The sequence below is a fragment of the Cebidichthys violaceus genome, unplaced genomic scaffold (genome assembly GCF_023349555.1).
Source record: "Cebidichthys violaceus isolate CVI_PGR_0920_01 unplaced genomic scaffold, fCebVio1.0.p SCAF_19, whole genome shotgun sequence".
NCBI classification, from domain to species: domain Eukaryota; kingdom Metazoa; phylum Chordata; class Actinopteri; order Perciformes; family Stichaeidae; genus Cebidichthys; species Cebidichthys violaceus.
The window spans coordinates 6,421,597-6,437,017 of record NW_027176361.1 but is presented as its reverse complement, the minus strand read 5'-3'; the positions used below and the strand labels follow the sequence as shown (position 1 = coordinate 6,437,017).

The window sequence follows — 15,421 nt, the reverse complement described above, 5'->3', positions numbered from 1 at the left end:
AAGGCTTAACGTATGAGACTAATAGGCATTCAAGTGCAATAAGCAATATATGGTGTGATTTTGATTCCAAGAGGAAGGGAGAGTATTTTTAGGCCCAGGAAGCACCTTGGAAAAGGACACGGCATCCTGATAAAACCAGAATTCTCTGCCTGTGTCCTGTTTACAGGATTATGCACTCCATTTCAGGCGGCAATGCGCCATGCTTATCAAATTTGATATGAGCTGTTACTCGAAATGAAATGTATCAAATGCCCAGTGGGATTGAGGCTGTTGCCTGTTAAGACATGACTCAGATCCAGAAGCACCAAAATAGCAATGCTCTGATTATATTTGTATTGTTGTTCCCTTCACTGTAAAGCAAAAGAGAAGGTTTGTGTCTTAGGTATTGGTTGGTCAGGTAGATGCCGCCAAGCTGTTGATCTGCCCTCTGACCCTGAAGAACTTTTAGCTTTCATGGATCAAGACCCCAGAGGGGAGCAAGGAAGGTCACTGTGTAAGAAGTCGTTCCAACAAGGGAGAAAGGGATTCAAGCTGCTTTCAGAGAGCTGATACTGACTAAATCCCTTCACCATTTCTATCTTTACTACCTCCCTCTTATCCACCCTAAAACTCCCCTCTTACTTTGACAATAAGCCACTTTTGTGTGGGAGGTCTGACTCAGCCAAACGGTAAAAGAGACAAGAGATTGAAACAAGAAAGAGAGGAAGAAAAAAAAAAAAAAAACAGATCTCTGCTCGGTGCTAGGCAGCCTCAGCATTTTGTATTTGTATGCCTGCCTATCACGAGCCCTCAGCAATAGTCATTGTTTGAGACCGCTTAGTGACACCGAATCTGTGGTAACTGGATGCAAATCTTCAGTGGGGTTTTATTCAGTAGTTTTTTTTTGCTCACTCTTAGGTCGAGGTTTTCATTTCATTTGTTCATTTCATTAACCTTTTTAAATGGACCAATTCAGCCTACTTAAAGCAGAAGCTGAATAGGTCAATTGGTGTATTTCGTGTCAGAGAATACACCAATTTACCTGATATATGGCGGCCACTGTGAGATGTTGTCCATGACTACAGGTGTAACTAATAACATTAGCGAAGGCACTGCCCCGCTTAGTGTAGCGCACCCAAACAGCAAGCTGTCATGATGAATGCTATTAGAAACACCTGTGATTGACAGGTCAAAATAAATGGTCTACAGATTGCTAGCATACAGTTCTTTGTGCCAGTCATTCACGTGGCTGAGCTGACACTGCTCGATAGCAGTTCAGTGTGCTGCTGACTAATAGCGGAAGTGATTAATCAAGGTCACAATGGTTTAGCGATAACAAGTTTAGCAATCACCTCTGCAGAGAAACTGACATCATTGTTTGAAAACCACACATTTTTTTCAAAAGAACTCACTTTTCACATATCACACTTTATTGGATACCAGTTGGGTGTATGAAGTCATGAGGTGTAAGAAATGCCCTGAAGGAATCACAAATCCAATGATTGGGCCATATTGGCAGAGTGAAAGCTGGCATTGTCTGCTTGTCTTGATTTATTGCCAATAAATCCATCAACATTCAAATAGCCTTTGGAAGTGTAACATCCCAAAAGATGTCATGACTAGTAGTTTTCATACAATAGGGCGAGAGAGAGAATGATATATAAATATATAATATAAATAGTTTTTCGCTGAGAGTTTGTAAACTAGAAGATTGTCTTGATGCTGATCATGGAGGGAATTTTAGCTTCGGGGTCACAGGATTGAAAATTGAAAGCTTGGCCTGACAGTGTTGTAGAGCAACGGTCTCATGGGTCACAGCTAAACAACAGGTCTGTTCCTCTTGGGAATTTTAAATGTGGGGATGAAATTTAATGCCAATCTAGCGGATATTTTGGAGCCTTTGAGAGGCTGTGACGGCCACATACAGTTTGACGTGGACGGTTGTGTCAAAAGAGAGGTCATCAAAATCAATCATCTTCTGCCCCTTGGGAGCATGAATGTACACATCAAATGTCATGCCCATTCGGACATGAAAATAAAATCCATTGTGCACATTCTACTCTCAGTGTAACCTTTGGTTTTGTTTGGCCCTAATGCAGAACTGAATTCTCCAATATATAGTACAAGTATGAAAGCTGGGTTAGCCTTCTCGAATATTTGACAGTTTTCCTTATTTTTTCATAAATGTTAAAATGAAAGAGCTCTACAATGGAAAAGGTATCCTCTCCTCAAGACCAGTTAACATAATAGCACATGAAAGAAGCATTGATGAGTGAAAGAAAGAAAAGAAAAAAATTGTCTCATAAATGCTTTTCAGATTTCACTGTACGATAATTAGAAGTGTGGTGTGAGTAAGTGTGATTGGGGTCAATTGCCGTCGATGCGTGAGAGTTGCCAGCTGTGCGATTGCTTGCTATAGGTCGTTGATTGTTAACCTGGCATGGTAGCTTATTATGAGCAATTCTTTTTCTTTTCAAGTTTCTGTAACATTACAATCAGAGGAAATTACAACCTGTATCATGCACTTGAAAGAGCTTTTAGAGCAGTTACCTGACCTCCGTACATCTGACTGCCACAATTAGGCCCCTAAAGTGCTGAATGTCCCACGAAGCCAATTGCTTTTTAATTGCATACTGAGTCACAACAGGTGAGGTGAGCAGCAGCGAGGATAAATAATAACAGCGTTTGCAAAAGTTGGAAAAGAATCTGATGAATGAAATGTCAACTCATTCTTTAAATAAGTGTTGTCATTAGTGAGGAAGGAAATATCATATTTTTGTTCATCTACATAATAAGGCAGGTTTTGTGCCTCTCTTGTATTCATTATATAGACATTTAGAACTGCATTGATGATTACATTCGACTCGCATATCTATAGCGTCTGTTTTTGTCAAAGATAAATTGCAAGCCAGACTTTGACAAACGCTGCGGGTCATTTAACTACACTTACTGCTGTTTTGAAGACGCATTCTGTTTCCTCAAAGACTTTTCTACCCGGCTGCAACAACATATATTTCAGTGAGCTGCAAATTAAAACAAGAAGGATGTGTAACCTGTTTCCCACATTTCATTTTATCGGCCAAACAAAGACGGGGACTGGAAATGGAATCAGCCAAATTTGAAAGTTTTGTTTTCATGTATCTATATTTATCTCTTTTTTATATATTACTCTATATCTTCAGAAAATGATTAATTGTTTCAAAATCTAATTTTCACATTGTTCTTTCTTTTCCCAAAACAAGTAGTGTGATATCACATCCTGCTGCCATCCACCATTGGTTTAATAAAGAAAAGCATACAATATTACAGCAGAGCTAAACACTAACATGCTTGGTTTAGCATGGTGGCATGCTAACAGTTACCAATTAGCAATAAATACTAAAGCTGATGGGAATGTCCTTAGTTTAGGACAATTTAAAATGTTTATATAATGATGGCATTAGGCGATACAAATTCAAAAGAGGTGGAACAAAGTGAGTGTAAAACAATATATACAAGCAGGAAGCACCTTTCAGTAGTTCCATTATATGATTTTGTCACATAAATGGGGCTTTGTGAGGGACCAGATATTAGCAATCATTAACCAGAGATCCCCATCTACAAGAATAACATGCTTCTCAAAACAATTTCAATGTGTTTGATTCTCTGGAATGGTAGAGGGGAAATAGGGTGTGAAAACCTCATTAAAATGACGGACAATACGATAGTTCACACCATTGCTTCTGATGGAGCTCTTGTGCTCACTGATCCTTTGTCTCATTCTTTGTTTAGGTTGTCAAATGGGAATTGTTGGATCCTTAAAATGCTGGGCTAATACTGAATCAGAGGCCAACATATGCCAGCGCTTCAGACATATAGACCTGAGGGGAAAGGTGATGCAGGAGTAACTCTTATCTTTTAAGCCACTTTTTTTGTGAAAGATCAGAGCGGAATTTAGAAAATTCTACTTTCAAATGGCTTCCATTTGTGCCTCACGGTACAGGGTGTGCACAGGTGTGTTTCACACCATAGCCAATAATGTGAAACAATTAAATGATTATAGCAATTGTTAAGAAAGCTTGTGGCTTGTGCTTTTTTTTTTTTTTTTACATTTTCACACCAAACTTTAAAGCAAAAGTGTCAGCGAGTTGTCGATGCTTCTCATGGTGATAATAGTGTTGTTTTTGGAAATGCTTTTTAATTACAGAGGAAGTTGCTGCCATGCTGTATGTGTTACAGGGTGGGGGAAGTATCTTATAAATAACCTCTGCTAAAACTGTCTACTTGTTGACTGATCTTATTATGATCCACATGACCACTTGCATACTGTCCGGCAACCAGCATTTAGACAGACAGTTGAATTTAGGGTGTGTAAGGACACAATACATGAAGGCGGTGATATTACTGTTGAAACAGAAAGATACAGATCAGCTTTAATATAACTGTTTGTTGTTTTTCAAATCATCATCATAATACATTTATAAAGACACAGACATATGAGAGTAATTAGCACCATTAAGAGCCACATGTCTGTTCTGAATGTACTGCACCATGTAACAGTCAGCTGTTCATTCAATGTCTGTGCATACTAAATGTTCTCAAGTAACTTCATTATGTACCTTTTTCTTTGTTAGATACGTTTTTTACTCTTACTTGAGTGAGTTTTTAGAGAATAATCATTACATTTGCTCCGTTACATTTGGACGGAGTCACCTTTTATTTATCGTTTTACGCATTCGTGATTCGTTCAGCGCCAGGTGGTCAGCTGGTCCCAGGTCTCCTGGCTCTCTGTCGTCCTACCGCGGCCACGCCTCCACATGACTCCGTTCCGAGCAGCATGGCTGAAGCCACAGCAGGAGAAAGCGTTGACGTTACCGGGTTTTCAAGCTGCGCAAGTGGCCAGAATTAGGCAGACGGGTTTCACAGCGCGCAGTGCACCGAGCTCCGCTTGTCTGCAGCCAGTAGAGAACCGCGCTGACAGAGAACAGTAAGTGTATGTGTTGTGTTAATGCTCATCATTCATATACACACAGCACATGTTTCAGAACTACTCCTGCTTTTAGTCGTAGTGAAATGTAAAGCTGTGTGAAAGTGATCTCGTGCATCGGACGTGTCTTGCTCATTGGTGTACCCGATAAAGAGAGACACTTTTTATTATTTTTTTACTGATGACGTTAACAGTTGGTCGTCCTCTGGTCAACGTTAAGGAGTGAACACACCTGGATCTAACAGACAATTAATAATGAAACAGCACCGCGTTATCTTCTAATGAGCAGAAAGGAGTCATCCTGATGTGAGACACTTTCAGAAAGATAAGACACCGATTTAGCCTCTTCTCTCATCCCATTTTCTTCATGTGATTGGAGACCTGGGTGTGATCTGTGGCTGTGTGTGATGGGAAATGAGACATGGGACAACTATACTGGAATGATGAAAGTTTAAGGACACTGTAGCGTGTTAAAACTCTTGAGATTTACTTTTTGACAAGACGGACACTCTATTGTGTACATGCTGTCGATTGGCAGATTTAGTTGCCAACTAACAAAGAATGTGATTTTAAAATAGCTTTACTTGTTAGTGTGTTTAATAGAGTATCAACATCAGCTTTATTGGCCATGTATGCGTATGCATACATATAATATACAAATGAACAAGTACATATAAAAACAAGGACATAAAGACAACAAAGTAGGACAGAGAAACTCAGCATTAACATTTAACATTTAACTTCTACGTACAATATAAATGTATATCAACGAATATATATGAACATAAGAGCAATAACAATGGACAAAGGATTTGGGATATTATTAGTGCAGAATAGTGCAAATGGAGGTGCAGTTTGTCTGATTAATTGTGAGAGTGATGGCCAGAGGAAAGAAGCTGTTCCTGTGTCTGGTGGTTTTGGCATACAGTGCTCGTATATTAGTACACTTATTTATATTTATATATATATATATATATATATATATATATATATATATATATATATATATATATATATATATACTGATCTATATATACTTTTATACATATATATATATATATATATATATATATATATATATATATATATATATATACACACACACACTAATAATTTAATATTTTGAGATCACACTTGAGAGATGCATACTAGTATTGTTGTGGGGCTCTGATGGCAACTAAGGAGAGCGAACTTAAACCAGCTTGTTCAGGACAGACTGTGGATCTAAGTGGCCTTTTTTCACAGAACACATCTTGACTTGTCACAGTAGAAAAAGCACAGGTGTAAATAATGGAATTATTAATGGCTCAATTCAATTTAGCTGCTTTGATTTCAGGGCCCTGGTACTGCGCGTGTTGGCTCGCTGCCACTCTCAAAGGAGCACCTGAATGGAAAATAGCCGTCGTCAGTGTTAATAGTAACACCTGTGCTTTTCCTGCTATGACATTTCAAAATATCTGCAGTGAAAACGGCATTTTGGTGAAGTAATAATATGTTTTTGGCTACTTGGGGACAGTTGCCTCGTTACACATCCAGCAGACGCGGAGCAACATTAGAATTTGTTTTGGAGTGATGTTTCTGGTCACCAAAATGTGAGTCCAATATTCACTCTTCTACATAGGTCTTTTCTCCTGGGGAAAATATCCGGCCGTTTTACCGCCGAAAGCTCGCTTATGCTTATGCTAATTGCTAAATTTGTCTGATATGTAGTTCTGGGAAGGTAACATTCGCTTACAGTCATTTGGACTATGAAACAGCTGGCTTCTGTGGCTGTAATTCCTGCATGAGGACAGTAAGTTGCCCATAAATTCATAAATTAAAGTTACTAATACATGCATTTGTGTAGAAGAGGCTGAGCTTAGTTCAGTGACCGCTGACATTAGCAAGCTAACAAAGCTAACTAAAGCTAGAGTTAAGTTATAGTTAAAGTCCTTCAGCATTCTAGAAATGCACTTCATAATATTTATTTTTACCTTTAGAGTTTATGAAAATATTGGTACCGCTGTGTATGGTTGTTGAATATGTTAGCTGTAGCTTTGAGACAATTACTCTAGCTTAGCTAACGTTAATAAAAGGCTGGACGCAGGGGGAAACAGCTAGCCTGGCTCTCTCTAAGGTTAAAAATGATGCTAATTAATGAACACATATCTAATTATTTAATTTGTACACACATAATCGTGTAACAATTACGCTGTCTGATTTTAGGAGGAATTATATGATGTAATGTTAACTATAATATTACTCTTTCCATCGGTCCAATATCTCTGCTGGTTTCCTGGCGCCGTCACTGTTAGGACAAGGCACTGGACTGACATTTTGTACATTTTTGTCTCTATACAGATAGAGACACTGTGTTAATTAATGAGCTTTCGAGCAGCTGGTAGGCATATTTTTCAACTTTGGAGAGAACCGGGTTAGCGGTTTCCTCTGCCTCTGGTCGTTAAGCTGAACTAAGCTAATTGCCTTCCTCTTCCACCTCCTTAAGTAAAGTTAAAGCACAGACCTGAGAGTTGTATTGATAATTTCATTTATACTCTCTGTATCTTCCAAAAGTTGGATTAATTCCTTTCATAACTACAGTCGGAGCAATTAGCCAAAACATTAGTCTCATGAACTGAATTGACCAATTTTGCGTCCCCATATTTGATGGTAGTTCCTTCTCTAGACTTCAGGCTCTCTAAAGGTAATGAATGCATCTTAATTCCATAGAGTTTACTGACGATTGAAAATGTAAAATGTGTGGTCGTCTTTGTATTGGCCACAGACCAATCTGGATAACGTGTCAAAATCTCAGAAGCGGCACCATTTATTCAGCTTTCCAGTGATCTCATTTCAAAGCGAACTATGTGGAAATCCATCCCACCCGTGAGAACTCCAAAACCGGAGAAGTAGAAAGGACACGCATCATTCTTTGTGTCTGTTTGAATAGCTGTATGTTTGATCTCTACTCTCCCAAACATATCTACACCTCTAAATACATGAATGGCTCTAGTAGCATCGATAAGATGCTGAACTTTTAGAAATAGACTTTTGAACAAGTTTGTACATTTTGCATGTTGTGCAAAAAACTGAGTGCAACTAGCAGACTGTTCTGAAACACGGCGATGTGGGTCGAGGAAGACCCTTTTTAGCACAAAGCTCCAGTGTTTGCCTTGTGTGGCGTCTCTGTATATGTGCTGTTTTTTTTTTGATGCAGCGATTTTTCGGTCACCTGGGGGTTTTAACGCGACAAAGGTCAAGCCCAAATATCAAGGAACACAGATACACTGTAGGTGTATATATGATTATTAATAGAACTTTGATTCTTCTTCATATCAACATATATTTGACACATTTACATGCAACATTTACATACAACCCTAACAACTTTTTGCAATTTTTGCTGGATTACCTGAATCAAATCTTGTTGACATGGCATTCATATTCTTTTTTTTACAATTGTGAATGTGTTTTATTGACGGCGGCTAAGACACAAAGCTTCAGAAACAATGCAAACCCAAGTTTAAAGAAAGTTGAATAATAAACACAGCCAGCAAAAGTGAGTCTTTTCTTTCCTGTTTTCCACGCACACAAGGAGACACGCACAACCTTTGCCTACATGACAGTAGGTGTGTGTATCTGGCCCAGCTCCCACACACTCGCAGCAGACGCTCTAGCTTGAGGAGAGGGAGTCATCGATCCAGCTTTTAATTTAACCACATTGAATACACTCTTTTTTTTTTAAAGTTTGTGTCAAAATCATTATACCGCTATTCATTAGGACACAAACTAATCTAAAGTGGATAGCAGCCAATATTCTGATAGGGAAATTGTTGTCGTTGATTAAATTATAGAAAAAAAAAGAAAAAATTCTATTAGGGCTGACTCCAATATGTCTTAGTCATCATATGAATGAGATTTAAAAGAGAAACTTTTACCTTGATCCAAAAAGAGGCTAATACGTACACTCCCACACACCCGCACACAGAAATGCAATCAATCACGACCTGCATGTTGGACTGCATCATGTTAACTGACTCGTGATGGCTAGACCATCTTCACCCATTCTTGTCTTCAGCCATTTTAGGTTGTTAAGTCAACTGATTCTAGAATCAACAAAATTAAAAATGTAAATGTTTTTTGCTGCATTTCTTTCCTAAATGTGGGGGTTTGAATTGACCTTGTTGTTAAAGCTTTTTGCTATAAAATGGAATATTCCCTTGTTGAAGAATTATGGCCAGAAAGAGACGTAGGTGTTGCTTGGTGAAGTTTATCGCAGCTGATGTAATGTTGGATGTAGGCAGGCATGTCGTGCCCACTGACTGTGGGGTGTCACGAACGTGCACGCACTGAAGTCAACTATTTAGCACCTTAAGAAACATCTACAAAATAAGTTTAGAAGTGCAAGGTAGGCATCGCCTTACACAGCATATCTGTACCAAATATTGGATAAAGTACTAATTTGTTTTCACCATAACAAAGTAAAACATGTTCTGACAAGTATACTGTATGTATGCTGAGGTGGCTGTATTCATTCATCCTCTTTCTACTGGCCAAGGAGCAATTTCTCTGTTTGACCAACTATATTGAAAGAAATGAGAACAAGGCACAGTACCTGATCTGTGCAAACATATTAATTGGCCACCTGGATTACCCAAATCAACATCAAGTCTGGATCTTTGTCCAGGAAGTTGAGTACATCGGTTTATTGTTACTTATTTGTTCTGGAAATGCAGCTAACTAGATGTATCCCTTTGCCCGTGGTTCAGGAAGGAAACACAGACTGAAACTTTCAAAGACACCCACTCAGTTTGGCTAGCCAAGACTGCTGAAGCCTCATATTAGCTTTGGCTGAACTTTCAGGATGCACTTTTATATCAAATGATGACTATGGAATTTGTCCCCCTTTTCTTACTGTAGATGCGGCACTAGGGGATCTCAACACAGCCAGGATGCAGAGAAGTAATTGGTAAAGGGACCAATAACTCTCCAAAAAACAAATGGTGAGTATTGCAATAAAAACCTGTCCTTTTAATCGTGCACTTGGCTTTGACGGGAAAGCCTTTACTCACCTGTGCCAATGTCTCGACAGTCACAACTTGCATTTATTTATTAAAAAAACAAAGACATGAGTCAGACGCAGGACCTTCATCAGACCTTTATTGGCATCTGATGAAGGTTACAAGACCAAAATGCAAGGCCTTGTTTTGTTGTTGCGTCTTTCCTTTTTCATGATAGTAATTTATCCTACATCCTACATGTGAAGCACTTTGTAACTTTGCTTTAAAAAATGATATTTAAATACAGTTGCTGTCCTTATAAGTAAGAACACAGCATTGTTATATTGCTTCTTGTTGAAATGCCTGATACGTGTTGGCTTACCTGTCAGGGATTTCTAGTGGCAGTGTGAATTATTGTCTTGTCTGTCAGGAACAAAGGCAGAAGTAGTGAAGTCGATGTTGTTAGTTACAGAACCTCTCAGACAGGGGATCAAAGTGGATTGATGGGTCAAGACCGGCTGCGACTTGAGCAGTGAGATGGTTGTTCAGTTGCTTGTGGCAGGTGATGTTGATTTCATTTTACCATGACCTGGATATGTCTTCATCTAACATGGCCAGGATTGTTTAATACAATAGACGTGTATCCAGCAATCTTTTAGTCCTAATATCACACTTTTTTTTTTTCTGTAGCCCACTCTCTTAAGCCAAGTGCACATCCGCACAGCTCCCCACAAACAGCTGAGGAAGAATGTCTCGTTGTCTAAGCACTTTAAGCACTGCTGCATATGTAAGTGTCAGCACTGTAGAGATGATAATTCCTGGGCTTGCTAGCATGGATAAACAGGGAAAATGGCTTCTACATTATTGGATTCACTTTGCACAACAACTGTCCCCATAAGCCTTAATTTTCCTGAACAGCTTTATATTTGGCAGGAGTTTCTTACAACAGCATGGTGAGTAGCTGTACAGAGGTTTTATGGTGCTGTGCATCACTTTATGATGTTCAATTATGACTGTGTCTCAGGTGCTTAACTCTCTGTATTTAGTAAATCCATTGTTGGCAGCTGGAAATTTAGTATTAGCATGTTACGCACAGAATTATACATATTTCCAAGAACTGAAATGTTTACAAGGAAATAGACATTGGGATGAGTTTGTTTATACAAATGACTTGGCTCAGAAACAGTTTGTTGTATTTCCCCCCTGTCTTTCTGCACTATTTCATTCATTATCATTTGATATTGTGTAGCGTGTGGCATACTTAATTACAATAACAAAATTAGAAGAACTATTTTACATATTAACAATTTTAATTTAAAAATTTTGTTTTGCTTTTTGTTCTGTTTCACAAACGGTACATTTGTGAAACTAACTACATTCTACTTTAACTTTGTGAATCCAACCTACAGTATTTAATGTTCCAGTATGCATCTCTAGGGGATGATTTATCAACCCTGTAATAGCACTCACCAGTTCCCCCATATTGGTATTAGTGCATTAGCTTTGATTATGAATATGTGTCAGATAATCTGAACTGCTCTCACAACTGATGCAGCATGCTGCTCTATAGACTGATTTTACTGAGATGTTCCCTAGCAGGTTGCTATCTTTGCCTCTCGGCCGATCGGCGCTGATAAAGTTGAGTACATTTCACTAAAAACAGCTGCCGGCTGCTACCAAAAAAGATGCTGATGAGAACTGTGACCCAAAGTAGTCAAGTTGTTTTGCAAGTAGTCATGTGATTAACTCTTACTAAAAAGTATTGATTGTCGCAGATTTAAAGGTGTAAACATTGTATTGCTCTGTTCCCTGAGTAGGGGTCATTTTAATCATTATGTTTGCATCATAATGAATGTGTTGTGTGGGTGTTGAATTTGATTTAGTTGAAACACTTCACCTCTAAAATTGAACCCATTCTAATTTTGCAGTTTAGAGAAGGCATATGAAATTGAATGTATTTTGTTTAATTCCTGGAAGGATACTTTATTTGAATTGAAAGCTCATTATCTGACAGCAGTAATGTTATCTCTGTCTGGAGGATAGTTGGTTTAGAATAAGGATGAAGAAATCTCTTCCAGCTTAAGGAACAAATCCTGTGCGGATCCACTTACTGTAAATGGTAGATGGTAGATGGTAATAATAGACAAATTTATTTTTATTGCTGCTAATGGGTTCATTTTATAGGCATAAAAACTGGCATCTTTGATTTCTCACAGTAAGATATTCATTGCCATTAAACTGTTTTCTGATCAGAGCTTTTTCTTTGTTTTACTGACAAGTATTGAATAATAATACCATTTATTCTTTATTCATTCCTCGTGCAGTTCAGGGACTACTGCTGTCATGATTTTCTGTCTTGTTCTGCAGTAAAACAAGATCTAGGGTCTAACTTGCCCTCATTTCCATGTTTTTGAAATGCTTTTCCATTTTGATGGAGGACACTCAAACCTTTTCAGTGTTGTCATGAGGAGTGTGTTATTCAGAAGACAAAAAGGAACCGATCCAAATCTGACTGGTATCTCACTAGTCTGTTGGCATCACCAGTCATCATGGTACTGCTAGTATGGAGTCAGTTTGTTTGTAGTTCTTGTATATTTGATGCAATCGAGATGGCAGCAGTGTATTAAGGTTTGGCTTTGAAGCTACCTGGTTTATGCAAGTGTAATGGCAGCCAGCTTTGGTCAGTGCTCTACCTGGAGAAATCCATTTGCATCGGGGGTGCATGGAAAGCAGTGCCAGGGAGAGATAACGCTGAATCTCTTCAAATGCAGGCAGACAGTTATTTTTCATCGGGACGTTCAGAGGTTCAAGGTTTTTCTGAGACAGGAAACAAGTGCAAAAATGTGCTTTACCAGGTCTGTGTTCGCATGGGCTCATTAGTGGAGCACTGGGTGAGTGATTGCGTGATTACTTGTTATTGTTTGATTGTAATTAGGATTATTAAAGTGATTAATTGGCTATCGGATGATTGAGAGGTTGAATGCTGTCTGCCTCCAGCTGGAGATGTGCAGCTGCTGCAGTGTTCAAAGGTCATCAGAAACATGTCTGTTTTTTTTCATTTCTTAAATTTTGCTAGAATTATAGTCGTGGCAGAATAAGAAGACGGAGCTTCAACTTTCAACTTGAATAACGGCAAGAGAACGGACCATGAACTTTTCTTTGAGGACAACAACCTACTGGCACATACATGCAGGCAAACACAGAGAATGCAGTTTATGAAATGATAACTTGTTCCACCTGTAAACATTTCTGATAAAGCATGTGCAGCATTGTAGCCTTTCTGCCACACCTAAAAAGTGTTTGGCATGTTTAGTCATCAAGCAGTCCTTATTGAACTGTTGATGGGCAGTTCTTATTCTGGTTGCATTTTCAAGAGGCATCGAATCTTTTGAGAGAGAGAGAGAGAGAGAGAGAGAGGCAGTGGATTTGGCATAAATATTGCAGCCACAGGCGCACAGACGGAATGTAATATAACTTAGCTCTCCTTGCCAGCCGCAGGCCAGATATCTACTGTAGGTAAGGCTTTGGTTTGTAGCATGTTATCCAGTGTTTGCTGCTAGGTGGAGCCCGAGTATACGGCGAGAGCGGCAATCCACATCCGAGTTTTTCCTCTCACCTTTCACTGGCTCTCCAAACCCTCGGTCTCCATACAGAATCACTGGCAGCCAGTGCGCACAATTGGTTTGTCATAGTCTCAGAGCTCAGGTTTTGGACCCAAACAACTTAGACTATTTTTCCCTTTGCGGAGCTTTTCTCAAAATACCCCTCCACCCTCTCAAATTCTTCTGGGTACTCTTTATGCGTGTGTTTGTGCGCGCGAGAGGTGAGGGCTGCTGGCGTTTCGCCTTTCAGCTTCATGGGACGTGATGTAGCCCCCGCACAGACGGACGCCTTGTGCCATAAAGGGATGTAAGGGACAGTACCGTGGATACAACACGAGGAAGCTGCTGTTTCCCCCGCGACATCACCACGACTCGGATTCTGGACCAAAGGCAGACTCAACCAAGGCAGTTTTACGAGGATATTGAACGGAGCGACTGGAGGCAACTATTTGGATTCGTTGTTCTCTCTCTCCTCGACCCCTTTCACCAAGTCCGGTCCTCACAAACAGTGCGTAAGGACGATACCCAACGCCTTAAAGACAGCTGAGAGAGAAATGATCGCTAATACTTTGAATGGAAGGACGTGAGATATCCCTCCTTTAAACCAGTCATTTCTAAATCCGCGGTAAGTGTGACTTTCCGTGACAAAATGCATGTCCATGTTTGTGCGCACATATGCAATTATCTGCAGATTCAGCTCTGGGCGATGATAATGAATCCCTGCAGCAGTGTTGATGTGCTCAGTAATGTCAGCCTTGTCATGCACTCCACTCTTAATTACTTTAACTGGGCTATCGATGCGTTCAGGTGCAATCAGCGCCGATCAAGGCGCAACATATTGATAGCCAATATGAAAATTTCAATTTCCTGTTGGACTAATTAATCCGTTCTGTTAGACGGTGGGATTAAGATCAAATGGATCCGGCGAATTGTTCAGTAGTGAAAGGTCCTTTGTACCGTTCACATGGTGCTTAAAACAATGTGCTGTGATCTGAAAATGGCTTTGCAAAGAAGTTCCATTTTGGATGCATACCTATGAATGAAGTTTATGCATTATCAAGTCATGCTGTTGAATTGTGTACAGCATCTTCTTTTTTGCCCTTTTAAATGAAATGTGTAGCCCTTATGTGAATGGGCTGAGGCTGTGACGGTAGCTGACTGTGAAGCATACATTGTATGTCTTTTACAAAATCAAGAAACGTACCAATGCAGGCCTGTGCTTTCTCTTGTTTGTTGTTGTTCAAAATGTACTGAGGTGTGAGGATGTATGCAGTGGTGTGAGCATTTGCAATTTTCATATAGGTGACTATCTGTTAAAAATAAAATAGGCAAGATCATGGAATGTAGTTACAGACTATGTAGAATGTTCACATATATGTATAAAATTATTACTATTTGTTTTAATACTGCACAAGAAATATCATTATTTAACATACATTGTGAAAAGAGGGAACGGTGAGCGGATGCCCCTGCAGAGGAAGACTTGCTGCCCTGTGTCTGATAGAAGTGCAGGGTGCTTTGATGTAAGGACAGCGTACTGTCTTTCAACATCAGAATCAAAGTGGAAAAGGTTCCTCAGCCTATCACTTGGAATCAGATCGCAAGTTTTTTTTTGTCATCGCTGCAATATGATACCTTTCATTTCCAAATCAATGTTTGGAAAATTGTTCAATTGTTGAATTTCATCCTAAATAATACTGTGATCTTGGAAGTGGATCTGTCAGTTTTGCCACCAGGGTTTTGGCTTCTTGTGATTCAGATGGGTGACTAACTTACTGAATGTATTTCCCTCCTATTTCAGAATATCATTAACATTATTGCTGGTTGTATCCTCATTTGACAATTACATTCATTATGTCCTGGACAGCAGCACCATCTGTCATATAATCTGCATT

The 15,421-nt window shown here is 39.2% G+C and overlaps 1 protein-coding gene across 8 annotated transcripts in view; it reads left to right on the top strand.

The window, feature by feature from the left end:
- The first annotated feature begins 4,867 nt into the window (after positions 1-4,867).
- Positions 4,868-15,421, top strand: part of LOC137874605 (adhesion G protein-coupled receptor L3-like) — a 207,278-nt gene continuing 196,724 nt past the window's right edge. For 3 of the 8 annotated variants that reach the window (XM_068713381.1, XM_068713380.1, XM_068713376.1), the window contains exon 1: positions 13,545-14,151. The gene's annotated coding sequence lies outside the window, so the exon portion shown is untranslated. Of the gene's footprint in view, positions 4,952-9,844; positions 9,928-13,538; positions 14,152-15,421 lie in introns of those variants that run through there. The other 5 variants (XM_068713384.1, XM_068713383.1, XM_068713377.1 and 2 more) reach the window with 4 other exon arrangements.